This window comes from Salarias fasciatus (genome assembly GCF_902148845.1).
Source record: "Salarias fasciatus chromosome 7 unlocalized genomic scaffold, fSalaFa1.1 super_scaffold_4, whole genome shotgun sequence".
NCBI lineage: Eukaryota > Metazoa > Chordata > Actinopteri > Blenniiformes > Blenniidae > Salarias > Salarias fasciatus.
In genome coordinates this window covers 24404784-24428867 of record NW_021941229.1, presented here as the reverse complement: position 1 = coordinate 24428867, position 24084 = coordinate 24404784, and the positions used below count along the sequence as shown (strand labels likewise).

The 24084-nt window shown below is 51.0% G+C and overlaps 1 pseudogene; it reads left to right on the top strand.

Moving 5' to 3' along the window:
* The first annotated feature begins 3226 nt into the window (after nt 1–3226).
* On the top strand, nt 3227–24005 carry LOC115382400 (neurogenic locus notch homolog protein 1-like; annotated as a pseudogene).
* Nucleotides 24006–24084: the final 79 nt, after the last annotated feature.

The following is a 24084-nucleotide window of genomic DNA, read 5'->3' as shown; positions in this document are numbered from 1 at the left end:
GAAATTTAACATTTATTTCACTTCAGAGTCTTTGGGGCTGTGATGTTTGAATAAAACCAATAAACAGCCTTCACGGACTGATTTAAAGTGGCACCAGAATAAAACAAAAGCTACGAATGTAACTACAGTTCTATGAATCCCAGACGACCACCAGAGGGCGGTGCTGAAAGCACTGAAATGTTCCCCGAAGCACACGCGCAGTTCCAGTATGTATACCAACAGCATCACTTGTGACCCCTGTGTGACCCAGGAACAACCATAAGTTCTGGTGTCCAACCCCAGGTTCGATTCCTACGGAATCTTTTTCTTGCGTGATCATGAGGATTCTGAGTGTGAGAGCGCTCTGGCGGTCATCAGGGATTCATAGAACTGTAGTTACATTTGTAACTTTCTTTCTATTTCATCCCTCCTGACCAACAGAGGGCGGTGCTGAAAGCACTGGAATGACGTATGCCAACGTAGTCACGAGGAACCCCGAGCCTCTGCAGAGCCAAGGACCATACCCAATGGATGGGGAGTGGCGGCGTTCATGCTGTACCACCTCGAGAAAAGGTGCCGGTGTCGTCCAGGAAGCAGCTGCACGAATGTCGTCTAGGGTCCTCCCCTCAGGGTGGCCCAAGGTGTGGGCAGCGCTCTGGTGGAGTGGCAGCACACCCCCGATGGTAGAGGGTGGTCCAACAGCTGCTAAAAATGAGAGTGAAAGGTATCCACGATCCAGTGGGAGAAGCATTGCTTGGAGAGAGCAGAGCCACCATCAGGGCCCCCATAACAGCCCAAGCTGGTCGGAAGAACGAACGCCCGTGGCAGCGTGAATATAGCCTCCCAGGGTTCTTTCTAGGTACAAGAGTTCCACCCGGTCTCGAGGGACGCTCGATAGGAAGCTACAACATGTGAGCCTCATAGGCTGAATAAACTGTAGACCTGACAGCAAATGGGAAAAGGGCAAGGTTCGGTCTTAGAGTGGCAACCCTAATATCTGGGTACCACTCCAGGCATGATGGGCTGATAAACAAAGCATGTACATCACTCAAGTATTTGGCCAAGGTAACGGCCACCGGGACGTGGTCTTGCGTGACACCCCTTGTAGCCACAGGCTCACGGAGGAGGCTGACACACGCCATCCAGCACGAAGCGCAGGTCCCATGCTGGGGTCTGTAGCTGATATTGCTGGCACATACACCCTCAGGGTAGATGGAGGGCGACTTCCCCAAGTATCCAGGACTGCAGGGACCGGGCAATGCACCAGGTCCACCTTGTGGATGCCTTGTGGAGGCTGGTGGTTCTCCTCAGGGGAAACCAAGAGGACAGTGGCTCGCTCCCTCTGAAGCAACCCCAAATTGTGCGTGACGCCCCCCTGTGGAGGCACCACTCAGAACTGAGGACTGGAACAAATAAAAATAATAGAGAAAAAAAACACTTTCTATACTTTTTATTTTAATTAGAAATTAAATATTACAATTCAAACTGTACATTTTGTTCATTTCAAAATCATAAGTCACTGCTGAGGAGGGCCATTATTTTAATTTGTATCTATTCTAACTTGTTGACCTGCATTTTTGTAACTAACAACATTACTTGTACGAGTATTAGTGAGAGAATTTGTGTTTTATGTCTGTATCTATTTAGGAAAAAAAAACTGCCACTGTTAATGACTTTTTAATTATCTGTAAAATATCCTTTGAAAAAGATATTTCACAGAGGCGAGTTGTATCAAATGAATGTTCCCAGGGTCAAAAGTAAGTGTAAGGCTGTAAAGCAGCTTCTTCCCTTTCTTTTCTTCTCACAAATGGCACTTTAAATAGCATTTCCATTATAATAAGTAGTTGTAAAATGCAGAGCCTTGGGCTTTTTGACAGATCTTGTGAATTAACGCGCGTCACACTGTGGTGCTGCAGGTTCAGGGCGTCTGCCCCTCATACGGTGCACCAACTCTGAGATTTACCTTCTGGAGTAGAGTTTCAGAAAGTTTATCGAGAGCCTGCGTTACCTTTAAAGTGCCCTATTAAAGTTCATCACTGCTAATTTTGCCTGTGATATAATTAGATGATTGAGCTGAAGGTTGAAGCTGATTGTGATCACTCCGTGCTCTCAGCTATTTATTGCTGTAAAAAGAAATTATACTTCACTCATTAATGACCTGAGTGGATATTGAGAGGTTTTTTTAAAAAGGGGTTTTAGCAGCATTTAAACCAGGTATCACTTTTTTTCTCAACAGTTGTGCCTCAACATTTCATTAAATCTCTTTATGGGGTAAGCAAATGGTCACTTACACTTAGTTCTCAATTCTTCACTTTAACTGTTCGCTAACTTTTAAAGATTTAAAGACGAAATTGATTTTCTGAGAAAGACAAAATGTTTTCTTCCAGGATACTTGTACGATACAGTGGTTGAGGAGACAACAGGACACACTGAAAGTTTTCAGACTTTTTCAGACTAATACAAACAATACATTATTCCACTGTTCTTTTGTAATTTGGTCAGTGAGGACGAAACAACAGAAATCCAGAAAATTGTATATAAATAACAAAGAAACTGGTTTTGCAATTCAAATAGTTTTTATAAATCATCATAAAGTGTCATTTCACTTGTTTTTGTTTATTTGTACTACCATTACAATCTCAGAATGTATCTTTAAAATCAACTTTATGTTCAGAATGTGGTCATTTTCCAGAGTCATTGCTTAGTTTTATGAAAATATCAACAATTTCAAAGCTTACTCTTTGTGAATAAACTTTAAATTAAACTTTAAAGTTTAAATTTCAAGGTCAATATGTTGCTAATAACCAGTCCGAAGATGTGTCAAAATTAAACAGTTTCACTGTATAATCAGTTCTATTCTATTTCATTCATTACAAAGGCTCCCTGAATTCTTTTTTTTTAGTTTTGTGTTTACATTAATATGGTGTCTGTCTTAAATAGGATTATTTTTGGGAGAAGTCTGATTGTCTAGTTGAGTAAAATTGGTCTGATTTCTTCTTGAAGATGTGTGGATTAACTGACATCAAACTGAAATATTGAAGTTTCCACTTGTGATTTTTAAATCACTTGATTCCTTTCTGGGTTGGTGGAGGAGATGAGTGTTTATTCTCCCAGGAGGAGGAGGAAGAGGAGGAGGAGGAGGGACAGCAGGAGGAGGAGGAGGAGGAGGAGGGGGAGGGGGGCAGCCTGCAGTGGGAGGAACTTGCAGACTTTGCTCTTGTGATTTCATTGAGAACTCAGAAGGCACCAAGTGAACATCTATGAATTGAATCCTGCTGAAGACTTCGCTCCCTTCTCCGCTTTCTGCTGGATTTACTCCCTTTTTTCCTCCCTCCTCAGAGAAAGCAGGACGCCACTTGAGGATTTTTTTTATTTGGGACATCTGGAGAACCACCGTGCGGATCTATGCGAACCCGCCGTGGGAGTCAGCCGCGTCTGTGAAGCTGAAGAGGAGGAATGTATCGTTTCTTTGTGAAACTAATATTTCTGATTCCGGCAATCGTCATCTCACAAGGTAAACCTTCTAAAGTGATTTATTTCTCATTCCGGGGAGAAGCGCTGTGCAGAGTGCATGAGGAAAAACTTCAAGACTGTGGAGAATTCAATGAAAATACACCACACTGATTTATTTTTATTGCTTTATTTTTAAACATGTCCGCGTTGGAAGGTGGGAGCGTGTTTGATTTGATTTGTGAAGAAGTTGTTTTGGAGTTTTTTTATTATTATCGTGGGAATAAAGTCGCTACAAGTGGAGCCGGAAAGAGACGCTCACTGCGCTGATGGGTTCCCAAGATTTATCAGAAAATAAGGGAAGAAAACCCAGAAATCACGCTTTGTGCACGAATAAGAGCATTTTATTAGTTCAGCTGTGATTTTTCGACAACTTTCTATACTTGTTTGTAAGTTTCATTGACTTATTTTTTTTTATATATTTCACCTGTTTTTCATTCAGGATTTTTTTTTTTTATTGTGACTTTATTTAAACTAAAGGCTCTTTTTGTAGTGCGCGGTTTGTTCTGGGAGCTGGTTTTAAGTAACACTGGAGATAATGGAAGTCGGTGCGTGTGTTGGGGCAGAGGGACGCCAAAGGGGGGGTGAGGAGGAGGAGGGGGGGGACCTTTGTCTGCCTGTGTGGGAGAGTGTAGTGGGGGGGGGGGGGGGGGGGGGGCTGTTATTCCCGTCTGCCGGTAAACAATGCCCGAGGAGAGTGTTTTATGGCTCGTGCTGGAGTCTGATTTCTTTTGTTCCGCATCTGAGCCCCGCAGCTGCCGCAAGCCGCTGCTGGCTGCGCTCTTCACGCACCGCGCACCACGCGCTCCGGCCGCGCCGGTGTCCGGAACCCCCCCTTTCACCTCCCCACGTGATAGTGTCTATCCCCCAAGGACACTTGTGTAACTAATCAATTAAAAAAAATTATAAAAACAGGACGCGCAAAACGCGTGTGTATTAAAATTTAAGGTTTTATAATATATTTTAAAAAAATCCAATTACTGATTAATTCCCCCCATTTAAACCATCTTAATCCAGATTAATCCCAGCAGCTACTTCATCTGATTTCCCTTTTTTTCAAGGTGCACCACGCACCGCTTTAATGTGTTTTGTGTGTGTTTTCTGCGCTGGACAGGCCTGAAATGCTCCCTGCCCACTGAGTCCTGCCTGAATGGAGGAAGATGTGAAGCAACCTCGAGTGGAAACGGAGAATGCAAGTGAGTCCAGGCCTGCATGCTGATGCTGCAGATGCTGCACGTCGTTTACTGCTTTCTCTCTGTGTGTGCCTGTTGGCATTTGTGTAGTTTTCATAGAATGCTCAGTGTGAGGGTAATTTTGGTACTTGAAAGTACTTTTTTTTTTCTTTTTTTTTTCTGGGGTGGGGGGTTTGGAAGAAAAGGGGCCACATATTCCCCCTTTCATTCCAGTCTTTGAGTGGGCCCTGTGCCCAGCAACCGGAGGCCCTGCAGTTTTTTTCTTGTGGGCCGGTGCTCCTGTAGCCCTCCAGAAACCACACAGCTCAGTGTTCACACACACACACCCCAAAAAAGACTTTTATGAAGTGAAGAAGTAAGAATCCAGCAGGTTGGAGAGGTGAGAGAGAGAGATGTCTGGACAATAACCCTTCCCTCCAGTCCACTCCCACCCCCCCCATCATCCTCCTCCTCCTCATCATCATCATCCTCATCTGCAGCAGCAGCAGCAGCAGCAGCGGTCCTGCTAATGAATGCAGGCCCCGTCGCTGGCAGAGAGAGGACGCGTCCAGCCCTAAATCTTGTTTTTCTGCTCTTTCATGGGCGACAGCTGGGGCTCGCCCGCCGCCCGTCACCCATTGTCTTGCAGTCAGAATAATGCTGTGTGACTAATCTGAGTAGGGCTTCCCATCATGCCGCAGCCACCCCAAACACCACGGCGCACACCAAACCCCCCCCCCCCCCCCCCCCCCGCCCGCCCGCCCCCCCGAAAGGCCCGTCTCCTCCACTCTGAATGGACGCACCCTCTCCCACCACCCCGGGTCCCTCCTCCACCCGGCGCGCCTGTGATCTCCATTTTAGAGCCAGATGGCTGCGAGATGTAATTGGATTGGATGTCGAGAGAGTGAGATTAATTGGAATAAAGTACAGAAATTCGAAGGCAAACAAGTGGGAGCGGACAGAGCGGCAGATTGTGGGCTGTTTGTTTGGAGTGTGGATTGATGTTAATAGATTACGGGGTGAGACACTCGATATGGGAACATATTCTGACTTTCACGCAAACCGGCTGATTTGATCTGATCAATTCTTCTAAAAAAAAAAAAAAAGACAAAATCGAATCAGTTTTGGAATAACGGGAATAACCAGATGTGATTTGGAAGTGTAAGAAAGTGGTTTTGTGATTTCCAGTTGTGTTCCCCCCCCCCCCCCCCCCCCCCCCCAAGGCTCAGAGGTGGCCTGGTTTACCCTCGGGGCATGTGGTCATGGCAGGCGCTTATCTGCTCTGTGGGGACAGGGGGGAGGTGGGGGGGGGGTCTGGGGGCTATTGAAGAGCCTCTGCTTCTAGCCCACGGCCACCAATTCACTAATCTGCACACTCCACACACACACATGCAGCCGGCCGCACGTGTGCGCATACTGGCACACAGAAAGTCCCTGCAGCCCTCCGCCCCCACAAAGCTGCTATTGTGGCCTCCATCTCTGCTCCTTCCAATTAAAGAAAAAAAAAAAAAGAAAGAAAGAAACGATCAGGATGAGAGCATCACTTCACCTCGCTCACCCGCACTCTCTCGCTCTCTCTCCTCTCATTAATCACTCATCCCTGCCGAAGCCAAGCAGCCGTGCGTCCGTCGCGGGGTGCGTGGCGGGATTCGGGGTCGGGGTGAAGCGTCCGCTGCTCCCAGTTCCAGTTTCTGGGTCGTTCCGTGTTCGGGAGGGAAGGCGGCAGGTCACTGAAAGCCGTTTGTGCTGATCTCACGGTGAGGCGTTCAAACGGCGGGTCAAAGGTTTGAACGCCGGTTAAACCCGCCGAAAGCTGCCGGCGAGCCGCGGTTCAGGCAGCGGCGCGTAAACATACGGTGACACAGATTTGAGTGGTAGGATTGATTTAAATCCTCGTTCAGCACAGTTCCCACGAGCGCGAGAGTGAAATCACATGTTGGCATAGAGAACAAGGTTAGGCGGCGGTGATCACATGTCTTCTGGACGTGTTTGTTTGGCTTGTGTTGAGACCAACTGGTGTCCTTGCAGGGAGGATGTTTCCCTCCACTTCCTGGCTGTAAAAATAGCTAGTCTCACTTTAAAATCTTGAAAGACTCTGGGTATCCCTGGCTGGGTTCCACCTGGCTCGGCTCGTGTTTTCCAGTGCTCCTCTCCACCCTTTGATCCCGCTATAAAGCAGGTAGATTACGTCAGTGAAGGTTTGAGACATGTCGAGCTGGAGTGGTTTCCTCTGACAGCTCTGTGCAGCACGGAGACAGATCCCATCGGCTCAAAGTCGTTTTACGTTGATTTGATGAAATCAGACAGTTTCTGTCATTGTTTTCTTGAAAATTTAGCATTTCAGTGGTGCCAACATTACAATATTGCATTTTTATTAACACTTCCTGGACTACTAGCTTGTGTTTGCCACAGCTGGTTGGTTTTGAGTTGAGTGGGTAGACACGGTGATGTGAGACTTCATGGAAACCACAACAAGCCGCCGAGATGGGGAAGCGCTCGGCTGCGATTGGCTGAGGCGGGAGGTTATCTGAAGGTCCGTTCCTTCCTGTTTCCCATGGCACTTGCAGTTGTCTTGTTGCGCAGGCAGCGTCGCGCGAGTCAAATTTAGTTCCCCGTTTGCGGGACGGCAGCGAGGGCGCAGAGGGGTCGGGAGGTCGCCGCTCTCCTCGCCCGACTGACCGACCGACTTTGCTGAAATAGACGCCGTTTCGCTCTGAGGTGACTGTTAATTATAAACTCCCGAAAACATCTCGAATGTCTCCCCACGTGTTTGGAATACTGCAGGATGTGCGCCAGAAATAGAGAATTGACTGAAAGCGTGGAGCGGCGGCTGCGTCCGGACCTTTCCGACCTTGCACGGAGCTGTCTGGTATTGCGTATTGCTGATAAAATGTCTCGCCCATAAAGGCCGTCTCGAGCGAGCCCAGCGCCACTAAAAAGATGTTACACTCTCCCTCAAGGAATGCCGCTCTTCATTTGTCCTCCTATAGGATTACCGGCCAGGTCCCTGTGAAGCCGCTGCTCCGTGCGGGCTTAAGCCAATCAGGGGCGGACGGGGTGCATGACGGGGTTAAGTGTGCCTGCTGGTGTCGGGCTTTTTATTGGGGTTTACGGTCGCCACTCCCCTGGATGGGCCCATTCCCGAGATGCCAAGACCCCCTCACTGTAAAAAAAAAAAAAAAAAAAAGAAAATGAGCAAAGTGGATGATGTGTTCAGGTTCCTTTTGCCGTTGGTTTAAGCCTCTCAGGTGTAAAGAAAGGCTTGGTCACACATACTTTCCCGAGGCCTCGGAGTGTCTGGAGAGGCTCACGGAAGACTAATCAAACGTTTGCTGTCACAGCGGACAGATAAGGGCCTATTTTCCTCAAGTGGGTGCTGAAAGTTCACATCTACTGCACAAGCTGTCAAGTTTCGAAACGACACCTCTTCTATTCTGGTACTGGCCTCCGCCGCGCCGGAAAGACGGAGGAATCAACCAGTATGGAGAGTTTTCCGAGACGCCGTCACGGATCGAAGGTTATCCCCAGAGCCGCTTCTCCCGCTGGGGCGATTATATCACCTTGATTTCTATCGCCATTTAATGAATCGGCCACCAGTAAATCAAAGTCTGTGACGAGAACACTGTTTGTTAACTCCTGCTTCGTGCCTGAAATCGATCTATCGCTGTCATTATTCAGGCAGGTGTTTAGTTCTCGTCCCACTAAATGACTTCCATAAATCTTCCAGCTTCACTGAGAAAGTGAGACGTAAAAATAGCTTCATCGCTGAGAAAATGATCCACGGAGAAACTGTTTCATACAGTTATCAAAACCATGACGTCTTGGTTCGGACTCACGTCTCATTAAACTCTTATGATAACAGATTCTAGCAAAGTGCACAGAAATCATCAGGAACGTCCCTCATCTCCTCTGTTTCAGCCTCATTGTTCTGTTGCTGGTCTCAGTGACAGATGCGGACCCCCGGGGTCAGATCCCGGCTAATGATCCCACATCCGAGGGAACCTCAGCAAAAACGACGGAGCGAGAAACAGATAGCGAAAGTGAGAAAACGGGGGTTGTGAAAGCCGGACGGAGAGAGTGAAGTAACAGAAGTCATTTTGAAATGTTCCGTCTTTCGTCGTTTCACAACTCGGACTTCCACAGCGGTGGCATCTCCGGCTCACGGCTGGAGGATAAAGTCACCCCCAGAGTGACAGATGGTAGATCAGGCCCGGCAGAGAGGGGAGAGAAGGCAAAGAGGCCATCCCACAGTCACAAAAGTGTTGGGGGTCAGAGGTCGGGGAAGCATCTGCTCCGGCCTGAGGGGACATTGCATCGCCGGGAGAGACCTGTTGCCGTGGTGCGTGCTGCCTGTGGGTGGATCTTTATCTCCGACTGTTCTGACTTCAGGACAAAGAGGATCCATTACAGTTAGTGAGCACAGGGTGACACACTTACACACACACACACACACACACACACACACACACACACCGTTAACAACGCGCCTAATCCATTATCCCTGGTGAGATCTTCGTTCCAAATCCCCCCCCCTCAGAATTATTCAGCATTTTCACGGAAACCCGGAGTAAAGAAGACTTCAAAGCCCAACTGAAATGCTTTCACAGTCTCCCACCAATTACGACTGTCTGCCGTGGCCGTGGGGGCGCACGGCGCTGTTAAAGCCCCCCGAACGCTCTCACCTCACTGAGTCAACACTGGAGGTTTCAGCAGGCTCCTGCGACATAAGGGAACGCTGTAAAAAGCAAACGGCTGGGAGCCATAAAAAGCCCCCCCCCTCGGGAGGAAAAACAAGAGAAAAAGACGAGTCGTGAAACCCGAGCGCGAGCAGAAACAGAGGTACCGGGAGAAAAGCGAAAGAAGAATCAGTGCTGTGAGAAAGAGGAAATTCAAAGAGAAAAAAAAGGGAAACAGGTAAGTAAGAGAGGAATTAAGAGAGAGCGGTGCAGTATGAGGTGGGGGGTGCCGAGGAGACAGAAGTTGCAACAGCTGACTTCACATGGGTTCTTTATGTCCCCAGAGGAGAGGTTGGCTTGTCAGCACCCCCATCTGAGAAAGGGGACAGGGGGAGGAAGAGGAGGAGGAGGAGGAGGAGGAGGAGGAGGAGCCCTGTCCAACAGCTGCCTTCATTAACATGCGCACCTGCTCCCTGTGGAGATACTCGGAGGCCAACAGATGCCCTCCCTCGCTCAGGAACACTCAAACAACACTCGCGTGCACAACTACACACTGCCACACAAGCCCCGATTCAAACATAAACACTTTTTTCCCCCTGCTTTAAATGCTCTTTCACGTGACAGATGGGACTTTACACTTATGGCCATTTAATGTGCATGCTAAATTATTAGCTGTTTGTAAACAGGAATCCAAAATTAAAAAAAAAAAAAGGGTGAAGTTTTTGCACAATCTTTGGTTCTTGGTGAAATCTGAGGGGCAATCCTCGTCTAACTTCCACGTTAAGTGTTTGGTGATTGGTTCGGTGGGAGGTGTGTGACTGTTGCGGCCGCAGTCCTCGGTCTGGGCGGCGGGGAAGCGGGGCTTAGGGCCTGAAAGCGGCGCTCGGTGTGGGACATCCACAGGCGGCGCGGTCCCCTTGATCTCTCCGGTCATCCAGGATGAATGTGGACAGCGCGGGGGCCAAAGGTAGATGGGAACCGGCTCTTTCGGCCAGACTGTTTCGTGGCATCTGTTGTCCCGGCGGAATGTGTTTTCAAGGTTCTGAGGGAGTCTAATCCAGAGAGACACACTAGAACAACATGCCGCCCCCGTCCTGCTGCAGTGGGACTTTGCTCGGCGGGAAACTTTCAGGTCCCCTTCCACTCCTCCCCCCTCTGCCCCCTCTCCCATTATCCAGCCTTTGTTTCCATGATCGTTCCCATGTTTTTCTAAACCGGCCGCTCGCCGTCCTTGCTGTCTGTTCCCAGGTGTCCCAGCGACTACGTGGGCAACCGATGCCAGTACCCGAGCCCGTGCAGCCCCTCGCCCTGCCGCAACGGCGGCGAGTGTCGGGCCATCTCCCACGGAAACACCTTCGATTTCCGCTGCGTGTGCCGCCTGGGTTTCACCGACCGGCTGTGCCTGACCCCCACCAACCACGCCTGCATGAGCTCCCCCTGCCGAAACGGGGGCACGTGTGATCTGATTACCCTCTCCTCCTACCGATGCCACTGCCCGCCCGGGTGGTCAGGTACGCCGCCGAGACTCAAACAAAGTAGTGAATCAACAGTATATACCTGTACATGCAACAGATTCACATTTTTATTCTGTAAAATGATTACAAGAATAAAAAAAACTGTTGCGTTTCAGAATAACTGAACTTATTTTCTATTTATTCTAAGATTTAACATCACAGACTGAAACAGTCGTTCTCAATTGTTGTGCATGATTTTGAAGTTTGAAATTCAAGCGATAATTAAACATTTATGCCTTATTGGTGATTGTTAAAATCTGCCAGAAAGAAATCTTAGTCCAGGGTTGACAAAGGTATGGTCCGCGGGCCCAAACTGACCCACAAGAGACTCCGATCCAGTCTGGAAAACCGCCAAACAAATGGTTAAAACTTACAAGAAAGCGTTGGATTTTCTAAGAGAAGCAAATCCAAGCGGAGATATCGGTGATGCTGCCATGAAAGATCGCTATTAGCCTTAACCTCAGAACCGTGCTGTCAGTTTGTAAAGCAATGCAAACAAAGCAAAAAGGCTGCAATTAGGCATATTTTTTAGACATTTCACTGAATTTTCATAATTAAAATTTACTTTATGTTGAGATAACAGTCATATTTCACTCCTAATTGTTCAGATTTTCCAAAATATATATAATTTGAAGGTTATTATGTTGCTATGTAATGGGCGTGTCCCACTCAAGACAAAATTCAGCTGTATGTAAAATTAGTTTGACCCCCCCGTGCTAATAAATAGTTTATGTAGTATCCTGAAAGTTTCCATACAGACTGTAACCAAAACGTTTCCATCACTCAAGTGTTAATTTCCAGGCGAACCACAGGAATTCATTCACGTTTCACTGTCTTGTCTCGAAAGGCAAGTCCTGCCAGATCGCCAACCCGTGCGCCTCAAACCCGTGCGCCAACGGCGGCCAGTGCTCAGCCTTCGACTCCACCTACATCTGCACCTGCCCGCCCGCCTTCCACGGCCAGACCTGCAAGCAGGACGTGAACGAGTGCGCCCAGATGCCCTCGCCGTGCCTGAACGGCGGCGTGTGCGTGAACGAGGTGGGCTCGTTCCACTGCCGCTGCCCCCAGGAGTACACCGGGCCGCGCTGCGAGACGCTCTACATGCCGTGCAGCCCGTCGCCGTGCCAGAACGGAGGCACCTGCGTCCAGAAGGGGGAGACCACCTACGACTGCAGCTGCCTTCTGGGTAAATAAAAAATCTAGATGGAATTCACACTTGAATTAGGAGAATAATGGCAATTAACTTTCTTTATGTTGACATATGTAGTTGCATATGCTTAGTGGAAAACACACACACACACACACACACACTTTTGTTTTCTATTACATCAGTTGACCCAAAAAGCGGTCTGGTGTGTTGTTGTTGTAGTGGAATCTGATTGGGCGGATCTGATTGCCCCCCCCCCCCCCCCCCCCCCCCCCGGTCTGCCAGCCTGTACTGGCAGGATGCAGTCAAACAGACGTTTCCTTCTGATAATCAGCGGCGAGCCCACACAACGCCCGACACACACACACACACACACACACACAATGTGCACAAACATATGGATATACTGTACACGCCCTGCGCATGAGGTCACACACTCACAAAAATACCCTGTTTTCCAGATGAATGCAGTTATCTGCCGCCTCTTTTGAGCTGGTTTACAGCTGAGAGTCAGGTTTTCCCACTCAGAACTCTCAAAGAAAGTTTTGTAAAACATTCATATTTAAATTTTCAGCTGTTTTTTTTTTTTTTTTTATCGGTCCTGTTGTTTGCTCATGTCCAGCAGATTGTTCCAGTGTGGAGATAATGGAGGGAGAGTGTGTTAAAGTTTAATTCATGCTGCGAGTCTCCCGCCGGCGGCTGCGCTGGAATGCGTTTAGATAGCGGAGCTGCTCGATCACCTGCAGAGCGCCGGGCCGTTTGTTAATCAAACCACCGAGGCCGTAAAACACCCACTCCGGCCTTTGATGTGTGACACGGACGCAAGCTGCACCGTCTTCTCCAGGCCGTTAAAGCAATCCGCCACGAGGACGGGCAGAGCTTATCTTTCATTTTAGACGATAAGGAATAGGTCTGATGATTAACTTTTAATGCGACGGACGCTCGCGCTCCGCTCTGACGCCCGTCTCCTCTCAGGATTCACAGGCCAGCAGTGCGAGCACAACATCGACGACTGTCCAGGTCACAACTGCCAGAACGGCGGCGTGTGTTGTGGACGGGGTGAACACCTACAACTGCCAGTGCCCGCCTCACTACACAGGTGACCTTTCACTTATCGATCTCTCACCTGCGAGAATAAACGCCGGGTTATCTGAAGCGTGCCGACATCTCGCCCTCTTCGGACCACCCTCAGGCCAGTACTGCACGGAGAACGTGGACGAGTGCGAGCTGATGCCCAACGCCTGCCAGAACGGCGGCACCTGCCACGACACGCACGGCAGCTACCACTGCGTCTGCGTCAACGGCTGGACGGGCGACGACTGCAGCGAGAACATCGACGACTGCGCCAGCGCCGCCTGCTACCACGGCGCCACCTGCCACGACCGCGTGGCCTCCTTCTTCTGCGAGTGCCCTCACGGCCGCACGGGTACGCCGCCGCCGCCGCCGACGAGCCGCCGCCGCCGACGAGCCGCCGGCGCCGCCGAGCCGCCGCCGCGCGGGCGGGCCGAGGTTCCGGCGGTGGACGCTCAGTGTGCGTTTGTGCTGCGCGCAGGTCTGCTGTGCCACCTGGACGACGCCTGCATCAGCAACCCCTGCCAGAAGGGCTCCAACTGCGACACCAACCCCGTCAACGGAAGGCCATCTGCACGTGTCCGCCAGGTTACGCCGGCTCGGCCTGCAACTTGGACATAGACGAGTGCTCCCTCGGTACGTCGGCCGATTCCTCCCTCTGGTTCTAGAGTCAGCGTTTAACTGTTAACCGGTTAAGATGAGGCTAATGTTATCATCAATGATTCAGGCGCCAACCCCTGTGAGCACGGCGGCCGCTGCCTCAACACCAAAGGCTCCTTCCAGTGTAAGTGTCTCCAGGGATATGAGGGGCCTCGCTGCGAGATGGACGTCAACGAGTGCATGTCCAATCCCTGCCACAACGACGCCACCTGTCTGGACCAGATCGGAGGCTTCCACTGCATCTGCATGCCAGGTCAGGAGGACACGGAAAACTTTTAAATCCACAGGGTGGTGCAGTGGTTAGCATTCACACCTCACAGCGAGAAGGTCTGGGTTTGAATCCCGCCTGGATCTTTCTGTCTGGAGTTTGCATGTTCTTCCCCATGTACTCCAGTTTATTTCTTCACACAGAAACAAGCATGTGAGGTTAATTAGTGACCCCCAAATCACCCCTAAGTGTGATTTAAAGTGTGTGTTTGTCCTATGATGGACTGGGGGTGTATCCTGTGCTCCAGCACCCCCGCCCCCCTAAATAAAACAGCATAAAAAAAAAATGTGAAAATAATCATTTGCACAACAATTTGCAAAAATATTGAATGAATGGTTATTATATGCTGAATGCAATGAAAAGGAAAAAAAAAATTGAAATCTTAAGATGTTTATACTTCCAACACAAAAAAAGGAAAAACGAGCAGATCGTACGTGACTTTACACTGAAACATTTCATTACAAACTGCTGGAGTAATTTGACCGCTGGCTGTTTTGTCTGTGGCTGCAGGCTATGAGGGTGTGTTCTGTCATATCAACACGGACGAGTGTGCCAGCCAGCCGTGTCTCAACAACGGCAAGTGCGTGGACAAGATCAACTCCTCCACTGCGAGTGCCCGAAAGGTGAGAAAAGATCCCAATAATGGAGGAACTGGAGTGAGAGAAATCAGTTCGGGGATTGTTTGGGTCACATTTAACCCCTTTTTTGGTGAGACAATGGAGGCAGCAAGGAGGCTATAAAGGAGTGGATCATTAACCTGTCTGTCAATGAGTGCTTCTCTCATGGTTCACAGGCTGGATGTAAATGATTTACGTCTTCTAATAGTCCCGCTGAAGGCCGAGCGGGCACAGAGCGGGCCAGGCCCGTAGAGCATTTGCATATTTGGCGGGCATGAGAATTTGTGTTAGAGCTTAGCGCCAAATTTTGGGGGGGCTGGGATTGGTTTATGGCTGGTGAGCCGGAGGCCATTGTGTTGCGGTTTGAAAGAAAGATTTCGCTGCACAGTAAGAGCCGGGAGAGGAGGGGTGGGGGGAGTTGAGTGGTTTGAAAGGACCTTCAGCATGCAAGTTAGTTTTTATGTTCTCTGCTTTCATATGTTCACAAAATGCATGGATGTGAAACATTTGAAATGATGCATTTCTCATATAAATGTTTAATTGTGTGGTTTTGACCATTTTCCTGCAGGTTTCTCTGGGAGTCTGTGCCAGGTGGATATAGACGAATGTGCCAGTACTCCCTGCAAGAACGGAGCTAAATGCACCGACGGACCCAACAAGTACACGTGTGAATGTGCCGAAGGTAAACCGAGCGACGGCCTCCAGCTGCCTGCGCTGCTCTCCGGCTCGCTGCAGCCGCTGATTCTGTTTTATCCCCTCTTCCAGGCTACACCGGGCAGCACTGCGAGACCGACATCAACGAGTGCTACTCGGACCCCTGCCACTACGGCACCTGCAAGGACGGCCTGGCCTCCTTCACCTGCTACTGCCGGCCCGGCTACACCGGCCGCCTGTGCGAGACCAACATCAACGAGTGCCTGAGCCAGCCCTGCAAAAACGGCGGCACCTGCCAGGACAGGGAGAACACCTACATCTGCGCCTGCCCGAAAGGCACTGCCGGTCAGTGATCCACCCATCCTGACTGCTGCAGCTCGGATGCAACTCCAGTCTTCACCCGGAATACGAATAATACGCCTTCGCTTTGGTTTCCATCTCCAGGTTTCAATTGCGAGGTGAACCTGGACGACTGCAAGAGCAAGCCCTGCGACTACGGACGCTGCATCGACAAGATCAATGGCTACGAGTGCGCATGTGAACCCGGCTACACAGGTGAGCGCCGGGCGGAGTGTACAGGTGCTGGAGGCGGGGTCCCCCGGGCTTTGGGGAGGGACAGGTAGGACAGGTGGCTGGCGGGTCCGCTCCTGCCAGACAATGGTGTCAGATTGCTTGTGTGTGTGTGTGTGTGTGTGTGTGTGTGTGTGTGTGGGGGTGGCGGTGGTATAGAAAGGAAACGGCCCCCAACCTGATACATGCGCACACACACACACACACACACTCATGCGCACACAAAGCACTAACTTTGTTTTGTGTTTGAAAAGAGTGTGACGCTGAGCCGGGAAAGACTCCGTAAAGCGATACTTTGTAAAGGCTGTAATCACATATCTCATGTTTATCAGAGTGTAACTCCGGGACAAATCCCACTGATGACTCCGATTAAAGGTGTTTTGATTTTAGTGGCTTTGCTGGCGATTGACCCCCCCGACGGCTGCAAAGCACTTAAATACACAAACTGTAGTGACAGAGTCCTTATCTCAACAAGTGGACAGCTCCGGCCTTCCTCCATTCCAGGCCCAACTGAGCCGGTTCTGACCGGTAACGGCCGTGTGATTATGCTAAAAGGAGGGCAGAGGAGGGAGGGACGTGTGTGTGTGTGTGTGTCTGCGTGCGTGTGTGTGTGTGTAGGCTGCTGTGCACCCTCCTCCTCCTCCTCCTCACTTCCCCTCCTCCATCTTTTTGTGCTGACGGGGTGATGCTGGAGGGCCGGCGGGACCCGAGACGCCGGGGGACAGAGGACCATTGTGGCTGCAGATCAGGCAGTTGGGCCCTCCCCTCCTGATTGATGAAGAGCGAGGAGGAGGGGCCGGGGAGCCAGATCAGAGGGGGGTTTAATTGTTACCCGGCCGTGTGTGAAATGGGTCTGGCCTTCTGTCCCTGTAAACAGCCCTGGGTGAGGCTGGTTCTCCCTCTGATGGGGGGGGTGTGGTGTGTGTGTGTGTGTTGTGTGTGGTGTGGTGTGTGTGTGTGTGTGTGTATGTGAATAGGAGAGTGGCTGCTGCTGCCCTCCCCCCTCTCCCTCTGTGCCACACCTCCCTCTCTCTATCCAGCTGAAACTCTCCTGCCGATTCAACAGGACCGCCCCCCCCCCCATTCAATCAATGCGGGAGGAGTAAAGGGACCACCGGGGCCTCCGGGGGCCACCGGGGCCACCGGGGCCACCGGGGGCCCCGGGGGGCCACCGGGGGCCACGGGCCAGGCACACACTGAAGCCAGCCACAGCTTGTGCTGCTTGAATGTTCACAGAGTTGTTATCTGGCTTTTTTTGGAACTGAGCAGCTTATAAAGGACTTAAAAATACCAGAGCAGAGAGCAGGGGTGGGGCCAGCTGTTGGAGCTGAGATTCTTATACAAAGTTATTCTCCCTTCGGACCCCGTTTGTTTTAGCTCTAGTTGTTGTTTGGAGTCTGTTTAGATATTGATTTTATCTTCCTTCTGTGGGGAATTGTGAATAGTTTTAACAATAATGTGAGGCCGCCTGTTATGAGAAACTGATTCAAGCTAAATTGCTGGTGCAAAAACACATTTATTCAGTTTAGAAAACAGGGTGTGATTTCAGCAGCGCGGCATTGTTTTTTGTGTGGCAGGCTGAAGAGACTCCAATTAGCCTCCGTCGTGGAAAACTTTCGCCTCACAGGTCCATAAACTCTTGTCTTGCAGGAGCGATGTGGCAACATCACATCGACGACTGCGCATCAATCCCTGCCACAAAGGCGAGGCACGTGCGTCGACGGCATCAACAGCTTCACCTGTCTGTGCCCGGACGGCTACAACGACGCCACCTGCCTGTCGCAGGTGGACGAGTGCAGCAGCAACCCCTGCATCCACGGCCGGTGCCAGGACCTCATCAACGGGTGAGGAGACCAGACACTGAAGTCTGGCTCTGTTTAACATGACGGTGCAGCATAAGTGCAACGCTGACTTCTTGTTTCCTGCCTCCCAAAAGGTACAAGTGCACCTGCGACTCTGGCTGGAGCGGCCAGAACTGCGACATCAACAACAACGAGTGTGAATCCAACCCCTGCATGAACGGCGGCACCTGCAAGGACATGACCCAGCGGCTACCACTGCACCTGCCGGGCCGGCTTCACCGGTGGGTCTCGGCCCTGCTTGTGTTTTTTTTTTTTCACCCCTGCTCTCAGAGATTGGGTGTGTGTGTCGTCCCGGTTGCTATCTAACCGAAGCGTGTTTCCCTAATCTGCTGCTGCTGCAGGGCCGAACTGCCAGACTACATCAACGAGTGCGCCCTCCAACCCCTGCCTCAACCAGGGCACCTGCATCGACGACGTGGCCGGATACAAGTGCAAACTGCTTGTTGCCTTACACTGGTATGACTTATAACCCGCCACTTGCGATGACTGAAATACTACCTGTATGGTTTCTCTTCTCCGCTGCTGTCTCAGCTGTTTGCTCAGGTTTTGAAAAGATAATCTCCCAGTTTCCTGCGCTGAAGCTTTATCCTGCCACATCCTGTGTTGTTTTAGAAAACACCGCCCAGCAGCCAAGAGCAGAGATGCCTGTTTTTGGAATCTCTGCTCTGGAAAAGATCTGTGTGTCTCTGCTTTGAAGGAGAAAAACAGTGGCGGTGTGTGTTTTGGAAAAGCAGGCCTCGGTGGCTAGTGTAAGCCGGAGAACGAGACGCTGCTCCGAGCGCCATTCCCACTTCCGCCGGGGTCCTGCTTCCTGGCTGTGATCACACAACAGCAGGAAAACAGGAAGGCCCTCCCTCTTTGGCTACGTTGTCATGGAAATGGACGAGGAAGTGGAATAGAAACTGGGATTTGTAAACTAATGTCACTTTAACAATAGACTTAATTGAAGCTGTTTGCAATCACACTGAAATACGGAAGAACAAATTCCCTTTTAAGGTCCAACTGAATTCTTTCTTCTTTCTGCTTCTAGGTGACAACTGTGAGACCCTGCTGGCCCCCTGCAGCCCCAGCCCTGCAAGAACGGTGGGATTTGTAAGGAGTCTGAGGACTACCAGAGCTTCTCCTGCATCTGTCCCGAAGGATGGCAAGGTGCGCATCTGTTAATCTACTTCTCTGCCAAATCGTTTCTACCCACTTCAACATATCTGATGCATTTTTCTTTAATTTTCTTCAAGGCCAAACGTGTGAGATCGACATCAATGAGTGTGTGAAGAGCCCGTGCCGCAACGGTGCCGTCTGCCTCAACACGATGGGGGGCTACCAGTGCAAGTGCCTGCCGGGTTACACCGGTCAGAAGTGCGAGACGGACATCGACGACTGCAAACCAAGTATGATGCACCTGCGCCGCGGCTCCGGTTCCCGTCTGCGCTTTGACTGATGGCGGGGGTTTTGAATCTGACCTCCTGGTTTTCTGTGGTTCAGATCCCTGCAGCAACGGCGGTCTGTGCCGCGACGGCGTCAACAGCTTCACCTGCACCTGCCTGCCCGGTTTCCGCGGCGGCAGATGCGAGCAGGACATCAACGAGTGCGAGAGCAACCCCTGCAGGAACGGGGCCAACTGCACCGACTGTGTCAACAGCTACACCTGCACCTGCCGCCCGGGTTCAGCGGATCAACTGTGAGATCAACACCAACGACTGCACCGACAGGTACCTCGCCACAACCGAAAACCTCACCCGTTCAAATGTAGTCTGTTTAAACTGAGAATGTGGGTTTGATTTCAATTATGTCATCATGAAATTTGATTTTCTGTTGTGTAATTGCTTGAAAAAGCCTCTGTATGCCCTAATCAGCTCTCAATTTGACTGGTGATGTTGAAATTCAAGCTGTAGAATTGTTTTTTTAATTTTTTTCCTATTTGTTTGGTAGTTTGGAGCCTGTGTGGCCTGGTTTTGCTCCTCGGGCCTTATGCTTGACACCTCCTGGGTTTTGTTTTTGGTAGACGATAGAAGACAAATCTCTTCAACGCTCTCGTTCTTCCGCAGCTCTTGCTTCAATGGCGGCACATGCGTGGATGGAATCAACTCCTTCACCTGCCTGTGTCTGCCCGGCTTCACCGGCAGCTACTGCCAGTACGACATCAACGAGTGCGGACTCCAAGCCGTGCCTCAACGGGGGCACCTTTCTGGACAGCTATGGGACGTACAAGTGCACCTGCCCTCATGGCTACACGGGAGTTAACTGTCAGGTGGGCAGAGTTACTGTCGTTGCTCTTCAGTAGAAAATCCGTTTTGACGTTTTAGTAATTGTTTTTTTTTGCTCTTTTGTTCACTTTTTAGAATCTCGTCCGCTGGTGTGACTCTTCCCCCCTGCAAGAACGGAGGTTCGTGCTGGCAGCAGGGGGCCAGATACCTCTTACACTTGTCAGTGCCAGACCGGATGGACGGGCCTCTATTGTGACATCCCCAGCGCTCTTTGTGAGGTTGCAGCCAAACAGCAAGGTATGGGGGAAAAAAAAAAAAAAAAAAGCCTATCGTCATTTCCGAATTTCAGTGTGGGCTGTGATTTGTGCATCGTCTAATGTCTTCCTCTTTCTCTTACTGCAGGTGTTGAAGTGGCTCACTTGTGCAGGAACTCGGGCCAGTGTCTGGATGCTGGAAACACACATTACTGCCGCTGCCAGGCCGGCTACACCGGGAGTTACTGCCAGGAGCAGGTGGACGAGTGTTCGCCCAACCCTGCCAGAACGGAGCCAGCTGCACCGATTATCTTGGGGGTTACAGCTGTGAGGTAGGAGGAAAATGAAGAAATCATTTAGTTTGCTGTAAAATTGACTGTAGTACATCCAATGCTGACATGAATTCGTTCCTTCACCAGTGTCTCCCTGGTTACCACGGCGGAACTGCTCCAAAGAGATCAATGAATGTCAGTCGCAGCCCTGCCAGAAGGGGGGACCTGCATCGACCTCATCAACACGTACAAATGCTCCTGTCCAAGAGGAACACAGGGTATCAGCATATTTACATCACACATCGGCCCAAGCACACGCTCAATCAAAAAGAAGCCGCTCTCTAATCCAAGGTTTCCGTCTTCTTCAGGTGTCCACTGTGAGATCAACCTGGACGGACTGCAACCCGTTCCAGCGACCCCCTGACCAACGAGCCCAAGTGCTTCAACAACGGCAGTGTGTGGATCGCATCGGAGGCTACCAGTGCGTGTGCCCGCCGGCTACGTGGGGCGAGCGCTGCGAAGGCGACGTCAACGAGTGTCTGTCGGACCCCTGTGACCCCAGAGGCCCTACAACGCATCCAGCTCAACAACACTACCGCTGCGAGTGCCGTACCGGATACACAGGTACCGGCGTGCGACCGGCGTTCACTAGATTGCCATCGTGCGAACGTTTGAAGAGGTTTCTCCACGCGCGTCCGTCTCCTGATGTGCAGGTCCGCGTTGTGACAAAGTGTTTGACGGCTGCAAAGGAAGACCCTGCAGAAACGGAGGACCTGCGCCGTCGCCAGTAACACGCCTCACGGCTTCATCTGCAAATGCCCTCCAGTGAGTACAGCTGTAACGCTGCTGGTCAACAGGCTGGCGAAGAGCAGTGGACAACGCAGTAGTCATGAACTCTGGTTCTGTCCCTTCAGGGCTTCACTGGCTCTTCCTGCGAGTACGATTCTCGCTCCTGTGGGAATCTGAATTGCAGGAATGGCGGGGACGTGCGTGTCCGGCCACCTCGGCCCACGCTGCCTCTGTCCCTCCACCTTCACCGGGCCCGAGTGCCAGACGCCCACCGACAGCCTCTCATCTCCAACCCTTGTTACAATGGCGGCACGTGCCAGATCACTCCCGACGCGCCGTTCTTCCACTGCAGCTGCCCCAGCAACTTCAACGGCCTGCTGTGCCACATCCTGGACTACTCCTTTGTGGGCGGGCTGGGCCGGGATATCACCCCGCCTCCGGAAGTGGAGGTGAGCTGCGAGATTCCTCAGTGTGACGAGTGGGCGGGGAACCACATCTGCGACTCGCTGTGTAACAACCACGCCTGCGGCTGGGACGGGGAGACTGCTCGCTCAACTTCGACGACCCGTGGCAAAACTGCTCAGCGGCCCTGCAGTGCTGGCGCTACTTCAACGACGGGAAGTGCGACGGCCAGTGTAACAGCCCTGGCTGTCTGTATGATGGATTTGATTGCCAGGGACAGGAAGGACAATGCAAGTAAGTCTAAATGAAGAAAAACACTGTGTAATTTAGCTTGAATTTCTGTTTCTACGTCAGAATTTTGACCAAATGTTATTTTTCCAGCCCTCTCTATGACCAGTATTGTAAAGACCACTACGCTGATGGCCACTGCGACCAGGGCTGCAACAATGCTGAATGTGAATGGGACGGCCTGGACTGTGCCAACAACATGCCGGAGAAACTCGCCGACGGACATTTAGTTCTGGTCGTTCATATTCCGCGGAAGTGCTTAAAAACCGCTCGTCGTCCTTCCTGAGGAGCTCAGCAGCGTCCTCCACACTAATGTGGTCTTTCGCCGCGACGCCAAAGGGGAACCCATGATCTTCCCTTACTATGGCAACGAGCAAGACCTGGTGAAGCACAGCGTGCTGAAGCGCTCTGCGGACGGCTGGCCCGAATGGGCCTCCGTGCCGTCCAGTGTTCTGGACCAAGTGAAAGAAAGCGTCTCCTCGATAGTGACCTCACGGAAACGTAGAGAACTGGATCCTTTACAAGTCAAAGGGTAGGCATCACAAAGAGAGAGCAGTTTAACCTCTGGATAAAAGTGCGTCTTATCGATGCTTGATTTCTGTTGCAGCTCTGTGGTGTACCTGGAGATTGACAACCGCCAGTGCTACCAGCAGTCCACCGAATGCTTCCAGAGTGCTACGATGTGGCTGCCTTCCTCGGAGCGCTGGCTACCAGTGGGAATCTCAACGTCCCCTATATTGAAGCTGTCACAAGTATGCTACTCACAATCATCGTCTTTCTTGTACTTATGCATGCTGCAAATCCTGAAATCCAAAGTGGTATCTGACCATTCTGAAACATTGTTCCAGGTGTGAGACCTACGCCCAACAACTCGGGCCTCTACCCCATGTATGTTTTTTCCTGGGCCTGGCAGCGCTCGGTTTTGTCTCGCCTCGTTCTGGTGTCCCGCAAGCGGCGACGAGAACACGGCCAGCTCTGGTTCCCAGAGGGGTTCAAAGTATCGGAGCCCAGCAAAAAGAAGCGCAGGGAGCCACTCGGAGAGGATTCGGTCGGACTCCAGTAAGTAGAAAGAGAGATATTAAAGAAGCTGTGTTTTATCTTAAGGCCAACGTCAGGTCAGTGTCTAATCTTTCTCTTTTCATCAGGCCAATGAAAAACTCTGATATTAATCTGATGGATGATAATCAAAATGAGTGGGGCGATGATGATCCCGACTGCAGACGCTTCAAGGTGAGATGAAGAGTCTGATAAGTGTCTGCTGTGCCCTCAGAGGCAAACCAACATCTTTCTGAACTGTCTGGTTCCCGTTTCAGTTTGAGGAGCAGGTCATGTTGGATCTGGGTGACCGTACCGACCACAGGAAATGGACACAGCAGCACCTGGATGCAGCTGACCTGCGCATTGCTTCGATCGCCCCGACGCCTCCTCAGGGAGAGATAGAAAATGACTGCATGGATGTCAACGTCCGAGGACCAGGTTTGGGAGTGTTTTCATAGAATTATAGAATTTTTTAAACTATCAGATGGAAAAAAAAGCTCACGATAATCTTCTTGTTTGTTTTCCAGATGGTTTTACGCCCCTGATGATCGCCTCCTGCAGCGGCGGGGGACTGGAGACCGGCAACAGCGAAGAGGAAGAGGATCCGTCTGCAGAAATCATCTCCGATTTCATTTACCAAGGCGCCAATCTCCACAACCAGACCGACCGCACGGGCGAGACAGCCCTCCACCTGGCTGCCCGCTACGCCCTCAGACGCCGCCAAGCGCCTCCTGGAGTCCAGCGCCGACGCCAACGTTCAGGACAACATGGGCCGCACTCCCCTGCACGGCGCCGTGTCTGCGGACGCACAGGGAGTCTTCCAGGTAGGACGTTTGCTTCTCAGAAAGCGTCCTGTCTGTTAGAAAGGAAGCGTTTGACTAAAGATGCTTGCGTTCCCTCAGATTTTAATTCGGAACCGCGCCACTGATCTCGACGCCCGCATGCACGATGGAACGACGCCGCTGATCCTGGCGGCCCGGTTGGCCGTTGAGGGGATGGTTGAAGAGCTTATCAACTGCCACGCTGACGCCAATGCCACCGATGATTCTGGTAGATAACGTTTCGTCTGTTTACAAACTGCACGCACATGTAAAATGGGAAGGGTTGTACTCGAGAAGTGGGCCGAATTAAACCTTT